General features: G+C 43.7%; 1 protein-coding gene across 4 annotated transcripts in view; it reads left to right on the top strand.

Annotated features, from left to right (window-relative positions):
- The window catches only part of LOC138268402 (serpin B6-like), a 425,145-nt gene that overhangs the window by 379,331 nt on the left and 24,658 nt on the right, over positions 1 to 21,156 (top strand). The gene's annotated exons all lie outside the window — the stretch shown is intronic.

The following is a 21,156-nucleotide window of genomic DNA, read 5'->3' as shown; positions in this document are numbered from 1 at the left end:
AAGATTGTCCTTTTGACTAGCACTACACCTCTGCCAAAGATTTTCTCACTGTTTCACATGAACCGGACCATGGACCTGCGTGTCTTCTTCCTGCAACACGAGTCTATATTAGAAAGGGTCCTTCTAACTGTAAATGTTAAGGTGCTCTTGTACTATATTGATAAAAGTAAGCCTTCTCATATGTTGTCAACTTTTTGTGGCCTTTGCCAAACCCCACAGAGGCAGTTCCATCTCTAAATAGGGAATTATGAGATGAATTGTCAATGCATTGAGACTTGTTATGCTAAGGCAAAGTGGACACTTCCCATGGAAGCCACTCCACATGTGAAGGATGACACGTTAACCCTTCTTGGTAGAACCCCTTTGACTTGTATATGCAAAACTGCTACTTGGTCAACCCCACACACGTTCACCAAGCACAAGTGTGTGGATATTTTAGCCCATCAACAGGCTTTAGCTGACTAAGGTGTCCTAAGAACATTATCCCAGACATCTGCATCATCTGCTCACTAGCCACCGCTTGAGTGGGAACTACTTTGCAGTCTATGCAGAGCATGTATATCTACAGCTACACATGCTAGGAATGGAAAATGTACTTATCCTGTAACCATGTGTTCATATCATGTAGTGTTGTATATTCACATGCACCCACCTACCTCCAGAAAACCAGAGATGATCACAGATGCTTTCCTTCCTCATTCATTCCCCTTACAATGCACAGCACACACCATCTTCAACACTACTCTCCACTTCCACTACTGACCCGCTGAGCAGAAAACATGCTGTAGAGGATGTAACCTGGTGCATTGTGGATCGAGAGGTGTTTGACTCAAACTTCTTTGAAGAAAAACAAGCTGCAAATACCTTTGCCCAAGATTAAATGGCAGGAATCGGCAGTGCTTTTGAACCTACAGCTGTACACACTACAAACAGTTTTCCATCCCAATTCAAATGCTCTAGTTCTATGAAGATATGTCATCCATTTTAGCACTTTGATGATCTATGTAGGGCCTTATTTATAGTTTTGGTGGATGGGATACTTCGTCACAAATATGCCATAGGCTGTAATGCACTCATAATATGGCGGCCGGGTTATTGGCCACATATGTGACTGAGTACCCCATCCCCAAAATGTTAAATAAGGCCCTCAGTCTTACTGCAATTTTTACCCAGGTGCAAGCCAAATGGATAGAATTTCCAACCAGTTCTCTATGTTGTTCATGCTCTGGCACCCATGTCCCTGCTGCTTCATTCTGTACTTTCTCCATACATGAGACCGAAACCAACCAAGGTTTTTGTACCCACCTAGGTACAATCTTGCTGATAAAGTGAAGAATTTACTCTCATTGAGCAAATACATGGGAAATATTTACATCTTCTAGCAATAATTCACAATCTCCTTTTTATTGTGCCAGACCTTTGCAAATGAGTGCTGTTAGACATTTTACATAATTTGGTCTGGCAACTCCATGACATTTGATGAACTTGAGTTCTGTGCATAAAACACAAATCCTTTGCAGTGTTAGCTCCCCACTATTGAATTTATGATAATTTGGAAAAACTGTGAAGGTCATTTGGGATAAGGAATGCAGCCAACATCCTGTTAAGCGACGTCTGTACACAGCCCACAGTAGATTACTTGCCACTAGGCATCTGAATTAACTAAGTCACAAATGATTAGTTGGTAGTTGTTTTAGGTCAACTTGGAACTACTGGAATTATGTGACTCTGTGGCTGATATGTTTTCTGCATAAGTATGGATTTGCTGCATAATCTATCATCTGCTGCACACTTTAACAGAGAAATATGTTTCTAGCTCAAACGGATCAAGTTACTTAAACTCAGCAACACATATTCCTCCACAGTGGAAGGCCCTTTGTGAAGTTATAATGCTTGCATTTCTGTTGCATGCTTGTGTTAAATAGGTACTAACGGAGTGAAACTTTGCCCAGACAGTGTAAACATGTAAATATGACAAAATAATAAAGCAATACTATCAGAAAATGTGATTCATTGTGCTGCTTAATTAGCCTTTTCTTCCTGCATAGTTTAGTCAACCATGCTGCATAATTTGCCCCTTCCTGTTACATAATTCCAGTGGCCCTGATCATACTCACCTGATCAGTACTAGTCTTTGGAGGGTAAATGTAATTGAACAGTGGTTATCCCGGAGCAATAAAGTTAATAAACAAATGCCTCACCAATCACCTCTGCCACCAGCAGCTCCTGAACCCCACGCTGTCCGGATTCAGGCCTAACTACAGTACAGAAATATCATACATGACCATCACAGACAACACTAGCTTGATCCTTGACAAATAAGACCTGGCAGCCCTCCTCCTCCTGGACTTGTCTGCAGCTTTTGACACAGTCTCCCACCCCATCCTTGCCAGGAGCGTGTACAGGATTGCCATCCAAGCGCCCATTCTCTGCTGTTTCTGCTCCTTCCACATAGATCGAATACATGCTTTCAGATTGGCACCTTCTTTGAAGTCTGCCAACTCATCTGTGAAGTGCCTCAAGGTTTGTTCCTCAGTCCCACCCTCTTAAACGCATGCAGGATCCCTCCAGTCAGCATCATCCGTGCACACAACATTCTCTTTTACGCCACAGACACACAACTCTGACTCTCTGTCTCATAAAAGAACATCAATATGAGAAACCGGTTTACCACCTGTATGACCAAAGAGGCTAAATGGATGAAAGCCAACTGTCTTGTCTGCCCAATGCGGCGGTCCGAGCGCCATATTACGACTGTGGTGGTCGTGCCACAGTGAAACCGCCAGGATTTTATGTCCCATCAGTTTTGCAGTTATGGCGGCCCTAATCTGCCTGGGGATTAAGACTTTGTTCTCCACCAGCAGTTTCATGGTGGCCATGAAAAGACTGGCATAGCATTTGGCATGGGCAGTGCAGGGCCCCCTCGTAAGCACCCTCACAATGTTCACAGTCTGCAAAGCAGACCATGAACTTTGTGAGGGTGCTGGCGCAACCTGCGCTCTACAACATTGCAGCGGCTCGATTACAAGCCGGAGACAATGTCTCCCACTGGGCTGGTGGGCTGAAACTCAGGGTTCACCCGCCAACCTATCAGGAAACTCGTAATGGGCCCGGCAGGGAGATAGCCACATTGGCAGCAACCTCCCCATCAGAATTTTGGGATCGCAATAAGCTCCAAAATTTTTACCCAGCTGGGCTGTAGGGATTTATTTGATAATCCTGAAACAAATCACTAAATCTGGCCTGTTTTGGATACAGGTAACTCTTACGTCAAGGTGCCAGGCCGATAGGGAAGCCCTAGAACACTCTAAGCGTTCGACTCTATTTATTCCTGGTCACTGACTCCAGACATTGTTTTTTTTATGAACACAATTTAAGTTGAATTTAATACAACTATTTTTTTGTCAATCCCAAAAAGAAGGTGTGGTGGGAAATTCAAAACTAACCTGTTATCTGCTTGCCTGTATTTTATCTTATGCAATAGCGATCAGAAAGTTGCTTGATTATTGACTTTGTGAAATTGTGTCAGCGTACAGCTATTTTATTGATTTTAAATGTTTGTTATTGTTTTAAGTTTTTTAGGCTACCATGTAGTGTTTTCTGTCCTATATATTTTAACCAACTAGTAATAGAATGTTAACAATGTCGTTGTGGTGATGGATATCGAGGTCCCAGTGTGCTTATACACATGTTTAATCCTAGAGTATTTTAAGCCGTGGTATATTGTATCCTTTATGGTTGTGCTTGCTAAAACTGAATAGAGATTTATGAATGAATGTAGTGGGCAATATTCATTTTAATGGTTAAGTACTTTCCAATGTGTTCTTAAGGAACAATTATTTGAATACGTATGTATGAACTAAAAGTGAATATTAATTGGCTGAACCAATTGCATTCTCACCATTCTCTTTTTTTCTGCCATTGCCTGCTGGGGGCATTCAGCTGTCATTCAATTCTTGAGTATGCACTTTTAGGCTGTGACCATTAGTATTTGCAGCTGATAATTTTTATTGCTGAGATGCACTGGTCATGTGATCCAAATGTAATCAACTGAAATCATTGGAGAGCTTTCCATTTGCGCTTCATCGCAAGATCCTTTTCTTGTTGAATAAAGTTTTTGGTCAGACCTACCATATATTAACACTTTCATATTTACCACACGTTCAAGAAATCATCGTATTTAAGATCTAATGCAACCATTTTTTGTTTTGTCTGCACTGAAAACACCAATAGCAAATGTCTTTGAAATTATGTAGCTCCTATTCATACCACTCCTATTTAGCATGTTTTTTCTTTTTAAAATACCGGTTTGATAACAGCCCCTGTTTTTATACACTCATAGAACAAAGATGCTCAAGTAACAAAAGCATGCCATGCTCAGAGTCCCTTCAGCCTGCATGAGTGCCCTAGCTTGGCAGCTTCATTCTGCTAAATGGACCTAAGAGGGAAATAACTGGTGAAGAAACAGCAGAGTTTGACATTTGAGACTAAGGCTTCTTTTGGACTCCAAAGACCAAGGGAAAGACAAAGAGCAATGACCCTCCACCTACTGTAGGCCTACATAAATTAGACTAAGATCCCATGAAAGACAGAAAAAGATTCAAATAGATAAACCAAAGGCTAGGGCGATGACATATAAACTAAAGAAGCTCCATAGAAAAAAGCACTAATAAGAAACATGAAAACTCAAATGAGTTGCAGACTTTAACAAACAGGACTTCAGAAAGAGGAATACTAATGGAAAAGGAAAACAATGGAAGTCAAAAGTCTTCAGGTTCCCAAGGTCAAAATCCATACAATTCCACAAAGGAGCAGGACATCTTGTAGGAAGGGAAAAGCACAAAGTGAAATAAACAGGGGTGGATGAATAAATTGAAAAATCTGCTACCTAATCAACTGGGGGCAGGAAAGGCAAAAAACACATGACGAACAGGAAGAAGAAAGCAGTAGCAGACAGAAGCTACTTAAGAGCAATCAGTTAACCGTCAAATAATTTCTAATACTGTAGCCTAAAATCAGGCTCTGTGGGGAAAAGAAAAGAGGAAAGTAATTGGACAGGGGTACAGAGAGCAGCTGTGAGACCAAAATGATACAATCATGTAACTTGAGTCTCTGACACCCACCAGTCTGCAGACCCATACAATCTTGAATTGCTGTAGATTCCTGAATGCAACACAAGAGAATACAGTGTAATCTTTGTATGAAATGTCATTGGACCATCACCCAAGCACCACTTATTAAGAATGTTCTGTGACTAATTGCGACTGTGATTTGGCAAGGGTAGATTATTTGTTCTTTTGAGATAGTTTTCTAATAAAAAAATAATCTGTTCTCTGCAACAAATCAAGGTGGCAAAACAAGGTAACATGCAACTAAAATTGCTAGAATTATCACATTTCACGAAGGCATAATTGAATAAACAATAGAATGCTACGTGGACTGGTATCATGGCAAAACATACACGTAAACCTCAATACATCGAGAACAAAGCAGTTTACCTCATCCTTCGAGTACAAAGAAGAAAATACATGAAAAATGCATTAAAGGCCTTTTATTGGTTCCCTCTAGAAAGCTACATCAAATTCTAAAATTTGTGTGCTTAAATAAAAGCTCTCTTGAAATAATTTATTATTGGGTAGGGGATTCTCTGTCACCAGTTATCGTCCTAAAAGACAATTGAGATAAAGTACTAGCTTCTAATCAGCTTACTCTCCCTTTTCGAAGCAAATATTTTGTAAATGAGCTTTTCCCATGACTTCTCTCCTTTGAAATGCACCGGGCTGCTTCTAGCTAAGGTTTCTTTCGAAGTACAATCTGAAAGCTTCAGTGTGTGATGAAAACGTCCTTTATTGATGCCCACCGTAGGGCCACATAATGGCAGCCGGCTTCTGTGTTTTCCAGGGCCTTATGAAATGGCTCGGAACTTAAGTGAATAGAGAAGCAGCACTTTAGAATGTTGTCTGGCCACCCAGTAACTATACAAATTATGATATAATATGAGATTGGAAATATTTATAAACTTTGAACTTAATCCAGTGAAGACTAAAACTCTCATCAACCATCTGGCCCTACGTCAAAAATGGTGAAGACCAGAGTAATAAAGTGTCATTCTAAACCTTTGAAACACCCTCACACATCACATACGCCTCCCTTACCATCATCTACTGCTATTTAAGTCAACAAATCCTTTCCATAGGGATAAAACTGAAATTAAGGGAAGGCATGGGTGCTCTCCATCTAGACTTACTCATGTTCCATGCAGGAGCACATCAGTGCCTACAAATTAAACTCATAAACTATTTGCTTGGTAATTGTGAAACACCTCAAAATACTGAAACAAACTTTGAACATTGCAACAATTAGAAAATGTAATGCAGACCAAAAGAAACGATTTGATTTCCATTCCTTTCTTCTTTCATCCTCTCATTTAATGGGTGTTGTTTTGAAAAATCATAATCTGCAAATCCAGGAACACACTGATAAATTAAACATCTTCCGTAAATCAGTTGTCATGTATGGGGACATGAGCCAATCCTATTGAAGGTTAAAGAAGACCTTTGCTATTATTTAGAGGTTTGTGTGAGGCCCACCAGGTCAGTAAAGGCCAAGCACTCCACTCGTGGAGGAGTTATTCTCCCAATTTAGAGATCCCGACCTGGGTGGCAAGAGATTCCAAGCCTTGAGTGGGGCTGCCACTGCAGGGGTTCTTCTGACAGATAAATAGTTTGTAGAGCGGGCTCCACGTTTGTTGCATTTATTTTTGTTAATCTTATTTTATTTTTTTCAAGCTTAAATACCAAATGTGGACCTTTGTATTTGAAAAACTAGAAATCAGTGTCTCTTATGTGCAGGATGGTTTCTCTCTGCATTTGAGAACCATGGAGCAATTTGCCTCTTCAGGAAAGTAGAACGAATACTAGTCAGAGTTTTCCCATCCTACACAGGATGGGGTGAGTACCACTGTGACCAGATGGCGTAATGTTGAACAACCAAACCAAGAGGTTGTAATTTATGACTGTTTATCCATTCTGCCAACCTTTAAATGACCCGCCTAGTAGCTGGGCTAGACAAGGATAATTTAGAATCATTAACACTAATAGACCACCCTTCATTGTGAGGCACAATTAGCCACTTCATCCTCTGTAGTTGTCTTCGTCATTACATGGCAGCAGTGCCATCCCCAAATAGAGCTATTGTTTTTCATTGGAAGATCAGAAACAATTCAACTTGGAGAGTTTCAGTTGTTGGAAATCTACATATTATTTGCAGTTTCATACATTCACTGCTCCTTTCTAAGGTACTAATATTCTAAATGAGTTTATGGTTCAGACATTTAATTAATTACCAAAACTACACAAACAAACATCAAATATAGCTAATCATTCCTCAGAGGCTTACCCAAAAGAGAGAAACTAATAAGCACATTGTGACATACGCTACAAAACTTAGAAAACATGACTTTACTTTATTGTACTCCAAGAGAAATCAGGAGAAGAATAAACAGGGAGGCGATGGACTTGGCCTTCTCTGCAGGGTCGGCCGAAATCTGTTTCCTTCACTCCTCCTGTTTTTGCTGAATTTGCTTTTGGTGGCCTGAAGGCTGTGCACATTACCAGTGCTAACCAGCACCAAAGTGCTTGTGCTTTCTCCTCTAAATATGGTAGAATTGATTTGCACCTGATTGGATTATTTAATTTAATTCCCCGGAAGAGTGGTATACCATCCAGGTCCTGTAAATTAAATGCTACCAGTGGGTGTGCAATACTTATTGTGCCACTCACTTACGTAGCCCCATTAAACATGTCTCAGACTTGCAAATGCAGCCTGAATTCAGTTGTAAACTGCCAATTTGACTTGGTGGTATAACTCCCTTGCCAAGCCTTAAACTCCTCTTTTATTGCATACAGCTCACCTTTAAGGTAGGCTCTTGGTATCCCAATTGGCTGGGTGTGTTGCATTTAAAAAGCTGGACACGTAATTGTAGGGTTTACATGTCCTAGTAGCAAAGAACTCGTAAACTAATTTTTCACTACTGTGAGACCTATCTTTCACATAGGATAACATTGGGTTGTCTTATTACATTTAATAAATGCTTTTGTTTAGGAACACACAAACATATTGTGTTTGGTGTCTGAGAAATTGTAATTAAACATCCTCTATAATGGTAAAATCAGACAATTTTGAAAATGCCACTTTTAGAAAGTTCCTGAGGAGTTATTTACACATTTCATATATATTTCGCTTGTCATAGTATCCAAGTGTAATGGGTAAAAGTGATCAAAAAGAATAAAGCATCATCCTACAGCCCTGATGAAATTAGAGAATGTGCAAAAAACTATCTCTAAAAGATGAAAATTCCCAAAGCTGTAAGTGCAGAGAAACATAGACTAGTCCTACGGAGGAGTCTACGCCTCTTAGAGATCCCTAGGTTTGATGTATTTAAATTTTGCTTATGGATGATCTTTATGGGGGGTGGAGGTGACAGAATGAATTTATTGGAACGCTTTGATTAATTTTTCTGATTCCATGTAATATGCTAAAATATTTTTGTCAAAACAGTGGATTCTGTGACAAACACAATATAAATGAAATGTGTAAAAAAATAAAAAAAATCCTCCCGGAACATTTTCTTGTGTGCATATGAATTTACCTAGTTCTCTGGGGGAATATTGGATTGCCCTGTTTATTTTTAAAACTTTTAGATAGTTGGCAATTTTAATTTTTCCGTTTGCCATTTGGTGTCTGCAGCCTGTCATGGGTCACATGACTGAGTGTAACTGATAGTTTATTCCCTCATGACGGCCATACAGCAGAAGGATTGGATGTGCCTCGATGGGCCATCATCTGACAGGACTTCGGGGACATGAGGGTGGTACGGGACTAGGCACAGACCCACTTGCAAATTGAATAGTCTATGTTCTGCCTTTACATAAAGGTGTTGCCACCCATGCATTGTTCATGTAGCCAGCTTGGAGCCAAGGCAGGGTAGCCTAGAAAATTCAAGGACTTCAAAGGGAATTCTCTAGAAACTTCTCCTATTTCAAAGGAGGCACCAGGTATAACCAAGCATTGGCAAAGCCAATAGGTCTCTGCAATGCAAAAGATATTGGAGATGTCAATTTCTTTTAGCTATGTTGTATAGCAGCATGGCTGCAAGTCAAGGCAAAAAGCGATATGACGTGGCCAGCGCTGGCCATGTCATTTGCCTTTTTTGTCTGACAGGATTGGCGGGAAAAGCAAGACAACACAGGGCGGGGCAAGCAACACAACACGGAAGAGTGTGGAGGTCGACTGGGATAAGGTAAATAAAAAGGCATTTAGTACGTTCCCAGACACTGAATACATTTTACCAGCTTTGTGGTTAGCTGCATCACATTACATTGGCTGTACTCCTTGGCCTCTGTAGTCCGGCAACATCACACACTTCAGAAATTGCAGCCCTTGTTTTGTGGACGGCTTTGGTGATAATCTGCCTCAGCCTCTTTGCAAGAGATTGCCCCATTCTACCTTTGGCCTTGGGTCTTGCATACTTCAGTAGTTTGGCTTTCGAAGTACACTTTTTGAAATCACCAAGAAAAAAGAAGACACATGTTGGAATGAAACTGGGACGGTCAGAAGTAATGGACATGGCAAAGGGGAGGGAGGGAAAAAAGCAGCTTGGACGGAGTGGTGGTGGGAGTGAAAAAAAGTGACCCGGAGGGGGATATTGGAGGAAGCCTGAAAACACAAGTACTCATATGGATTACTTGAAGACCAATATAAAACAAGTGTGCGTAAATACATTCAAATATGTTAACATAATTTTCATAGACAGCTAAATAAAATACAAAATTGAATTCTGTTCTGATACCATTTGAAGTCCGTAAACATTAGGGAGGTCATTACGACCCTGGCGGACGGCAGAACACTGGCGGTAATACCGCTAACAGGCTGGTGGTGTTCCGCCAGTGTATTATGACCACGGCGCATTAGTCACGGCCATACCACCGGCCCCTCCACTATACCGCCGGGCGGTCGCACTCGGGATTATGAGTCCGCAACCATCATCCTGTCCATGGCGGTAAACACTGCCATGGAAAGGCTGACGATAAGGGGGACTTGGGGTGCCCCTGTTGGCCCCTGCACTGCCCATGCTCAGGGGCCCCCAGGCACAGCCCCATCGCGCATTTCACTGCTTGAATTTCTGGCAGTGAAATGCGCGACGGGTGCTGCTGCACATCAACATTGCCGCAGGCTCAATGTTGATGTGACTTTTCCCGCTGGGCCAGCGGACGGAAACGCTGTTTCTGTCCGCCGGCCCAGTGGAAAAGTCATAATAGGGGGGCAGCCATACCGCCAGCACTGGAAGTATGTTGGCTCCCGCAGCTTCGCCGGTCTTTTTCAAAGTCTGCCAATTTCGTAATGAGGGCCTATATGCCTTCAAAAAGGCTTACAATCAAGAGGTCTGCACTTTGTGAATGCATTAATAAAAGCAGAGAGAATTTACAATTGATTAAAAAATTGACAGGAACATTTGGGGAATTGAGCTGGGCTTTAGAAATTGCATTTTTTTTTTTTTTTACCATGTGTTTATTTTTGTTAAAATGTTCCAGGTCTGTCCCACATGTAGATTACACAAATAATTGGTGAATTCCACTTATTTTGCATTGTGACCACTTTTTTTTGCTCAATGCTTTAGACACATGCAACATAAATCTTGGGGCAGCTGAATAGCCATGTCTGGTGCTGTCTTAACGGCACTGATGGAAACTGGCTTACAGAGCCACTGCAAACTACCAGGAGAGTCCACCAGAATGTTACAAATGGCAGAAAAATATCCCTTTGCCAGGAGGACGGAAGTACCCAAATAGCAAAGTGCAATTTTGCTAGAGGATCCAAAAAGCTGTGCATCACAGCGGACTGTAACCTGAGCTGTCTAGTGCAATGCCTTTCAAGAAGAGAGCTCGCTGCGCCGGCGAGAGTAAACAGAGCTGCACCACAGTTTAGCACGCAACCAGTCCGTGGAAGAATAATGAAAATATAGCATGTTAAGTGCATATGCATGTGCGCTGAGCTAGCCAGATCTTAAACTAGAGAGCTAGAACATATAAAGGGATGTGCCCTTAAACACCATGGATCAAAAAAATAAATAGGTGGAAAAACATACTGTTTGAGCTAGCCATCACAGTACAGAGATAGGAAATAGATCCAAACCTTTACCATGTAAGCGTACTTAAAAACTGTAGATCCCACACAACAGGTGATTGACATGGGTCATTGTGTGTGTTCAGCATGTGACAAGTGTTTGGGGGCGGTGCATAGAGCTCAGTCATGTGTCATACTTTCTTTTGTATGTTTCGACAACTGGTTATTATATGTGGTAGGGTCCTACGCAAAAGAGAAGGAAACATCTGTGTGCTGCTATCAAGGTAATCCTCCTCAAGGCGGCCAGAAAAAACAAACTCCATTATTGACAGATAAGACATATCTCTGTAAACAAAACTATCAATCAAGTGTCTCTGTATTGAGGTCATTCTGGGTTATGCAAGATAGAGTGGAACATTTTGTGCAAAAGATCCCGCAGTGTATGTGCTATTTCGCACATTTTTAAGAGACCGAATAACGAATAATTTGTTTGAAAGGTATCAATCGCTAAATAAGAAAAACAAAGTCTGTGAAGCAGATGTCATTTTCTTTTGTGCAAGTGCGAGTGAGGGAAGAGTTGAAACCATAGTAAGGCACAAAGGAGCAACTGGACAAGGAAGAAGGAGCAGAGGTACTGAACCATACGGGCAAGAGAGGGACACGAAGAGCAAGGGGGTCATTCATTTTTTAAAATCCTTTCACTTTGAAGTCAGAAAAAGAAAAGTTAACTGGCACCCTTGGAAAACAGTGTCTGACCTTGGTCTTTAAATGCACAGCAAATGTGATGAAATAAGAATAAGCTTTACAGGCCTGTTTACAGAGTAGCTCGAAGCAACTGAAAACACAAGCATTGGAATTGGTACCTGTTGGAGGTACTGAAGTATAAAGATGAACATTTCTTGGTAAACTGTAGTATCTCAATGACAGAAATTTAAATCACGTATTGGTGTGAAATTTTCAGTAAAAGCATAAATTAACATGGGTAGGGTTTACTTTCTTACAGTTTACTCTTCATTGAACAAGTGTAACCACTTCTGCTTAACTCACTGTGACCTTTAAGCCATTGTATCTTCGGAGAGAGTGGCTAGAACCCAATTTAGAGCTGTCGTAAACAGACCTCTCGTAAACACGATAGGGGGTAACAAAATGAAAGGTATGGAGATAAAGTATAAAAAGTTACAAAGAATAAACAGGTTTTATTTTTTGCTGTAATTATATTGCATAAGACAGTAGTAAATGTTGATTTAGAATGCTCGGGTTGTTGTGTAGCTATTTTAGTTATAGCTCCATGCACGGTATTTTAGCAAAACTAGGCCTGCAGCTGTGCACTTTAACCTAGATATATTTTATTCAGCTTAGTTTATTATTTTAGCAATATCCACATTTGTGATCTTGTTTTATTTCTCTCTATCTAGCTGTTCTTTGCATAGGCCAGCACTGCATACTTAAACACATAATTTCTTTCACCCTGCTTTTCTCAAGGCTGCAGTAAGATAGGTTGCTGGTAAACGCGGTAACACTTTGGGGGTCATTACGACCCTTGCGGACTGCGGAGAAGCGGCGGTAAGACCGCCAACAGGCTGGCAGTCAAAGTTTTTCAATTATGACCATGGCGGTTACCCCCATGGTCATCCGCCGCTTCTCCGTTCCGCCCGCCAGTGCGGAAACGACCGCTGGGCTGGAGACCTGGGTCTCCAGCCCGGCGGTCGTCACTATACCGCCTGCAGTATTTGGACCCGGCTGACTGCCATGAATTTCATGCGGTTTGGAACCGCCATGAAATCCATGGCGGTAAGCACTATCAGTGCCAGGAAATTCCTTCCCTGGCACTGATGGGGGTCTAAAACCACCCTGACACCCTCCCCTACACCCCCCACCACCCATGCCACCCCCCAATGGTGGGAGGACCCCCCTCCCCACCCCCCAAAATCACATCACTCATTCACACACGACACGCACGCAGGCACCACCAACACACACACACCGACATACATGCCAACATTGACACACACAGTCAGACACGCACACCCACATTCAAACATACACGCACACATCCATACAGACATACCTACAGACATACACGCACTCATTCCCAAACACACAACACCCCCGCAAGCATACACGCACTCACACACCCCCTCTACATACACACACGCACCCCCCCCATGCACGCACACAACTCACAACACCCCAACCACCCCCCCTCCCCTAACGGACGATCGACTTACATGGTCCGTCGATCCTCCGGGAGGGGACGGGATCCATGGGGGCCGCTCCGCCGACGCCACACCGTCAACAGAACACCGCCACGCCGAATCACAGGACGTGATTCGGTGGGCGGTGTTCTGTTGACGTGGAGGTGGAGCAACCTCCACTTCCCCGCCGACCGCCAGTATGGCTGTTGGCAGCTCTCCATCCGAAAAAGGACGGAGAGCTGCCAACAGTCATAATACGCTGAGTGTAAAACCGCCACAACTGGCGGTCTTCAGCACGGCGGTCCCTCGGCGGTCTTGACAAAAGACCGCCGAGGTCAAAATGACCCCCTTTGTCTCTGGTATTCATAGAAACATACGCATCCTTACATAGGGACATTTTCTAAGAACATCAGCTGTTTTATTATAAAAACACTTCCTTGTCCCATATACGTTAGAGAGAGATTCCAGCCAGATGACCACGACTGTATGCTGGTTGCTGAATGCTTCGCTACAGCTGCTTATGCAGACTTCAGTCCTCTTTCTCAGGTATAAGGGATGATATCTCCCCAGGGGAATCTGAAGCGCAGAACTAGAGCTTAACATGCCATGCTCTAATATAGCTTAGGTAGGAATTAGTTTAATTACTCTAGTCACAATATGGTAGCGTTATTTCTATGCTTCACTCTCCTTGTCACAATTTTAATCCTGTCATGCTTTATCGTCCTGGTTGTTGCAGTACATGCTTTATTGTCAAAGGTGCAGTTGCTTCATTAAAACCTTATTGAAACATATACTGCCTCTGCTTGTCCTTGTATATGTGAAACTAATGCAACTGAGAGAAACAGATGCAATCTGAGTGACCACGATTTCCCTGAGGAGTCAATTGTGTCATGCGCTTGGCTGCCCAATCATCCCTGCTTTTGGGTGGAGATGAGGTACTGCTAGTTAGCCAGAACTCGAAACCTGGATTGGGGCGACTGGTGTCACCTGTTGTGAATTAGACTCAGTCTCCCACACCGCAAGCGATTCTGCCGCTCAAATCCTGTAGTCTCATTAGAATAATGAGAGCCTACGTGACTGTGTACTCATGGTTCACCAACATCATATTTTGTGCTAGGTTCATATTAGATGGATGTCTCTGAGGAATAGTGTGTTAGACCAGTTGCAGCTCACAACTGGCAGAAGGGGCGGGGCATGCAGTGGTGGGTTGGCGGGGTGTTGGGTGGGTCAGGAATAATAAATAATAATTTTAAAAGACACTTATTGTTGCCGCTGCTCCATCCGCTCCTCAAAGCAGTGTCAGGATTGGCTGGGAGCACCCAACCAGGGAGCTCCCAGGCAGGCTATGAGGCTGTGCAGGCTCTCTCCAGCCCAGCAACTGTGTTGTTGGGTTGGAGAGAGTCCACTGCGCATGTGTGTTTGGCCTGCCCGAGACAGCCGGCTAAACACATTTGCGCTCTGAGGAAAGTGCTCTGTGCACTCCCCTAAGGGTGCTCGTCACAGCCTGTGGCCTGCCCCTTTTCAAGAAAACGATAATAAACACAGTTTATTATCGTTCTCTTAAAGTTTTGCAGCTGGTGGCAGGGGGGTGACGCTCCTCCGTCATGGAGGAGACGCCCCGGCGCTACACATGAAAAAGTAAACAGATGCAAGATAAGAGGATCATGTTAAAAAAACATGCCTGTTTCTTTGCTTACCTAGGCATGTGTTGGCTGCAGGAACCTGCTGGTGAGCATGCGGATAGAAGCATCAGGTCTCCTTGCGGAAAGGCGACCATTTTGAAGAAGTGGAAGCCAATGTCACAGAATACCGTAGTCACCGAATTGACTGAAAACACATTTTTAAGCATTTTCTACAAAAGAGCTGTTAGTATACACCATCAGGACACCATGGTAGTCACAAATGCCATTCGTTTTTAAGGTTGCTTAAACAGCAGAACTCATTAATTCTGAGCTCAGTATTCACCATTCCTACCTTTCCGCTTGCACATTTTTTAGCACTTGCTCCAGGAATCTTCCCAACATGTCACTGAAGTAGCAACGCAAGGATTGAACACCCATTTTCTTAACAGCTGCACATTGAGTCAAGAAAAGGAAACAGGTGCCCTTAGAAAAAAGCATCTGACATTTGACCTCATTCTCTTAATGCACAGCAAATATGACAATATAAGAACAAGATTTACAAGTCAGTTTACAGAGGAGCTCAAAGTGAGTGAAAACAATAGTGCATGTGTGAAATACTCTTCAACAAAGCAAAAAGTAGTTCCCAAGGCAGTTCCTAAACTGATAGAAGTGGCTGGATAGTAGTAATTGGTCCATGCTCTCAGGGAGGGCCAAACACAGGATGAGGCATGATAAATTCATGACGTGGACAAATGGGGAGAAAGAATGAGAGAGACAATGGATCCAGCAAATGGGAATGTTGTGGGCTAAAGCCCACATATTGAATACAACATGTCTCTTCAAGACAGCGGATGCGCTATCTAGGCGACACCAAAAAAGTCACCCTCAGACCCACTCTTTAGTTCACTTACTGGACTTGCAGAACAACTCTGAGGAATGTATGCTGCTGTGTATTCCAGAAGGATGTTTTGCTACACCTGGCAGGTCTACTGTGCTGCCTGTAGTCTGCCTTGAACTCTGAGGCCTGCCTTACTGCTTGAGCCCTACTTCAGCACCTGAACACAGGATTACCAGAGTGACTCCAAGGGCTAGTTTGCTTGCCTCCTTTTTAGAGCTTCAGAGACGGAAAAGGCTCCCAACATCTTGAACCCACACCTGGATGCAGCCTGAGTGAATCCTACCCTTCCCCTCCCCCAAGAGGTACCACTCCAGTCGTAGATGATTGGTGATGGTGATAAAGGTTCCGAGATAGCTTAACTCCAAAACTTGGCACTTGAATTTGTTTTACTAAAATCTACTCTGAGAACCGAGGGAAGACTGGGATCAACCTGCTTATCTATTTGCCCATTGTGCATCGCCAGTCAGCCTGACTTTGCGGCAGCTCCCACTATGTTGTTCTCCCCAGTAGCAAATCCTGTTCAACGATCCTTTGCCAAAGGGTTATCCGTCCTCTTGGAACTCTCGTCAACTACTGCCTAATGCCTCATCCAACCGAAGATTTTCAACATCTAAAAAAGTGACTACGTCCGAAACATAGAAATCTACTCAGCAACTTTGTCCAGCAGATAACGACGATGACCCTTCCTCTTCGGACACTGCCTGCATCCGTGCCTCGCTGAACTTAGCAACTAAAAGGATTTTCTTCAAAGTTTCTTCTAAGTCCAAAGGTAACCGCCAACCAGGCTCAATCCACTTCTTGTATCTGACTCAGCATTCATTGTTGGCAGCCACATTTTTTAACTTTGACTGGTTCTCGCGTGAGAAGATGTCTGCGTCTGTTGCTTTGATCTTCTTTTCGGCACTAGATTTTTATTTCAAATTTACAACATCATAACTCTGGCCTGCTGATTGAACTTTTGTCATTTTTGTGTCAAATAATATATTAGAATCAATACTTTTTCTAAATTGGTGTGGGATTTTTCTTGTGTTGTGTTTTCACTTTATTACTGTTTGTGTGCTGCATAGATAGTTTGCACATTACCTCTGAGATAAACCTGAGTACTCTGCCTTGCTACCAGAGGGTTAAGGGCAGGTTAATGTAGTGAATTTCGAGGTTCACCCTGAGAGCGATTGCGGTGGTTGCTTGAGCAGGGGTCTTCCCCCTTCAACCAACAATCCAGTTCTCACAGGAGGGAAGGAAAGATAATAGGGAAACTGGGGCATGAGGGAGGAAGCTAGGGAAATGTCAGTAAAAACAGCAGCATTACCCCAAAAAGGGACAACACAACAAACTAAAGTTTATTTCCCAATCCAGTACGTCTTCTCTGTTCCAACTGGGGGGGATTGGTCTAGATCCTGGAACATGCAGTCTCATCATCATCCTCACATCCATTAATCCAGGTCTAACATTGTCTCCTCTTTCTTCAACAGCTGTAGACTGGCTCATTGTCCTTCAGCCTGTGTGACTGTGTAGGAAGTTGGCTCTGTATGTGCTATTTCAAAGTAAGGAATAGCATGCACAGAGTCCAAGGGTTCCCCTTAGAGGTAAAATAGTGGTAAAAATAGATAATACTAATGCTCTATTTTGTGGTAGTGTGGTCGAGCAGTAGGCTTATCCAAGGAGTAGTGTTAAGCATTTGTTGTACATACACATAGACAATAAATGAGGTACACACACTCAGAGACAAATCCAGCCAATAGGTTTTGTTATAGAAAAATATCTTTTCTTAGTTTATTTTAAGAACCACAGGTTCAAATTTAACATGTAATATCTTGTTTGAAAGGTATTGCAGGTAAGTACATTAGGAACTTTGAATCATTTCAATTGCATGTATACTTTTCAAGTTATTCACAAATAGCTATTTTAAAAGTGGACACTTAATGCAATTTTCACAGTTCCTGGGGGAGGTAAGTGTAGGAAGTTGGCTCTGTATGTGCTATTTCAAAGTAAGGAATAGCATGCACAGAGTCCAAGGGTTCCCCTTAGAGGTAAAATAGTGGTAAAAAGAGATAATACTAATGCTCTATTTTGTGGTAGTGTGGTCGAGCAGTAGGCTTATCCAAAGAGTAGTGTTAAGCATTTGTTGTACATACCCATAGACAATAAATGAGGTACACACACTCAGAGACAAATCCAGCCAATAGGTTTTGTTATAGAAAAATATATTTTCTTAGTTTATTTTAAGAACCACAGGTTCAAATTTAACATGTAATATCTTGTTTGAAAGGTATTGCAGGTAAGTACATTAGGAACTTTGAATCATTTCAATTGCATGTATACTTTTCAAGTTATTCACAAATAGCTATTTCAAAAGTGGACACAGTGCAATTTTCACAGTTCCTGGGGGAGGTAAGTTTTTGTTAGTTTTACCAGGTAAGTAAGACACTTACAGGGTTCAGTTCTTGGTCCAAGGTAGCCCACCGTTGGGGGTTCAGAGCAACCCCAAAGTTACCACACCAGCAGCTCAGGGCCGGTCAGGTGCAGAGTTCAAAGTGGTGCCCAAAACGCATAGGCTATAATGGAGAGAAGGGGGTGCCCCGGTTCCGGTCTGCTTGCAGGTAAGTACCCGCGTCTTCGGAGGGCAGACCAGGGGGGTTTTGTAGGGCACCGGGGGGGACACAAGCCCACACAGAAATTTCACCCTCAGCGGCGCGGGGGCGGCCGGGTGCAGTGTTAGACCAAGCGTCGGGTTCGCAATGTTAGTCAATGAGAGATCAAGGGATCTCTTCAGCGCTGCAGGCAGGCAAGGGGGGGCTTCCTCGGGGAAACCTCCTCTTGGGCAAGGGAGAGGGACTCCTGGGGGTCACTTCTGCAGTGAAAGTCCGGTCCTTCAGGTCCTGGGGGCTGCGGGTGCAGGGTCTTTTCCAGGCGTCGGGACTTAGGTTTCAGAGAGTCGCGGTCAGGGGAAGCCTCGGGATTCCCTCTGCAGGCGGCGCTGTGGGGGCTCAGGGGGGACAGGTTTTGGTACTCAGTCGTAGAGTAGTCCGGGGGTCCTCCCTGAGGTGTTGGTTCTCCACCAGCCGAGTCGGGGTCGCCGGGTGCAGTGTTGCAAGTCTCACGCTTCTTGCGGGGAGTTGCAGGGTTCTTTAAAGCTGCTTCTTGAAACAAAGTTGCAGTCTTTTTGGAGCAGGTCCGCTGTCCTCGGGAGTTTCTTGTCGTCGTCGAAGCAGGGCAGTCCTCAGGGGATTCAGAGGTCGCTGGTCCCTTTGGAAGGCGTCGCTGGAGCAGAGTTCTTTGGAAGGCAGGAGACAGGCTGGTGAGTTTCTGGAGCCAAGGAAGTTGTTGTCTTCTGGTCTTCCTCTGCAGGGGTTTTCAGCTGGGCAGTCCTTCTTCTTGTTGTTGCAGGAATCTAAATCTTTAGGTTCAGGGGAGCCCTTAAATACTAAATTTAAGGGCATGTTTAGGTCTGGGGGGTTAGTAGCCAATGGCTACTAGCCCTGAGGGTGGGTACACCCTCTTTGTGCCTCCTCCCAAGGGGAGGGGGTCACATTCCTATCCCTATTGGGGGAATCCTCCATCTGCAAGATGGAGGATTTCTAAAAGTCAGAGTCACCTCAGCTCAGGACACCTTAGGGGCTGTCCTGACTGGCCAGTGACTCCTCCTTGTTTTTCTCATTATCTCTCCTGGACTTGCCGCCAAAAGTGGGGGCTGGGTCCAGGAGGCGGGCATCTCCACTAGCTGGAGTGCCCTGGGGCATTGTAACACGAAGCTTGAGCCTTTGAAGCTCACTGCTAGGTGTTACAGTTCCTGCAGGGGGAGGTGTGAAGCATCTCCACCCAGAGCAGGCTTTGTTTCTGTCCTCAGAGAGCACAAAGGCTCTCACCGCATGAGGTCAGACACTCGTCTCTCAGCAGCAGGCTGGCACAGACCAGTCAGTCCTGCACTGAACAATTGGGTAAAATACAGGGGGTATCTCTAAGATGCCCTCTGTGTGCATTTTTTAATAAATCCAACACTGGCATCAGTGTGGGTTTATTATTCTGAGAAGTTTGATACTAAACTTCCCAGTATTCAGTGTAGCCATTATGGAGCTGTGGAGTTCGTTTTTGACAGACTCCCAGCCCATATACTCTTATGGCTACCCTGCACTTACAATGTCTAAGGTTTTGCTTAGACACTGTAGGGGCATAGTGCTCATGCACATATGCCCTCACCTGTGGTATAGTGCACCCTGCCTTAGGGCTGTAAGGCCTACTAGAGGGGTGACTTACCTATGCCACAGGCAGTGGGAGGTTGGCATGGCACCCTGAGGGGAGTGCCATGTCGAATTAGTCATTTTCTCCCCATCAGCACACACAAGCTGGCAAGCAGTGTGTCTGTGCTGAGTGAGGGGTCCCTAGGGTGGCATAAGACATGCTGCAGCCCTTAGAGACCTTCCCTGGCATCAGGGCCCTTGGTACCAGGGGTACCAGTTACAAGGGACTTACCTAGGTGCCAGGGTTGTGCCAATTGTGGAAACAATGGTACATTTTAGGTGAAAGAACACTGGTGCTGGGGCCTGGTTAGCAGGGTCCCAGCACACTTCTGAGTCAAGTCAGCATCAGTATCAGGCAAAAAGTGGGGGGGTAACTGCAACAGGGAGCCATTTCTTTACACACTGCCTATGTGTCATTTTTCCAAGTCACCTTAAGGTGGACTGAGAACCAGAGAGAGCATAACACCTGAATGAAAAGCTGCTTTCTCACAGGCCGGAGCTCTGGTGTGGTGGAGGTACCAGGGAATCCCTTGGTTGCAGTCTTTTATGGTCACATCCTTTAAGAGGCAGCTGTTCACCAAAAAGGTGTTTCTCTCAGTTGCAGAACTGTATTTCCATAGCAATATCTGAAAACCCCAGGACCGTAAAATTAGCAGCTTGCTAAGGGTTTTCAAACAACCCCACTCTTCCTTCAGAGGCCACCAGAACATCACTAGCCCTATTCCAAAAATCTGCTTGCTCCCTCACAGTCTGGTCAGATCATTGCTTCAGTCCCCCCAAAGTATGCAATTTAAAGTCCAGTACCGCTGTACTCTTCTCCACAGCAGAGACCCTGTTCCTTACTCATAATGAATTATTTATGGTATCACCACAATTATCCCTTTCAGTAACAATACGTAACCATTTCAGATTTGCAAATGAACATGTTGTACAATAATGGAGCAGCAAATATTTGTCACCCCACCCCTCCTAAAATACTGGTATGCAGTCATTAATCAGAATAGTGCACGACTTTCGTCTAAAAAACCTTACAAAATTGACACCCACCATTAGTTTCACACCAACAGGGATGTGAAATT

This window comes from Pleurodeles waltl, chromosome 2_1 (genome assembly GCF_031143425.1).
Source record: "Pleurodeles waltl isolate 20211129_DDA chromosome 2_1, aPleWal1.hap1.20221129, whole genome shotgun sequence".
Taxonomy (NCBI): domain Eukaryota; kingdom Metazoa; phylum Chordata; class Amphibia; order Caudata; family Salamandridae; genus Pleurodeles; species Pleurodeles waltl.
Note: the sequence above shows the minus strand (reverse complement) of the source record. Positions and strands in the feature narration are given on the sequence as shown.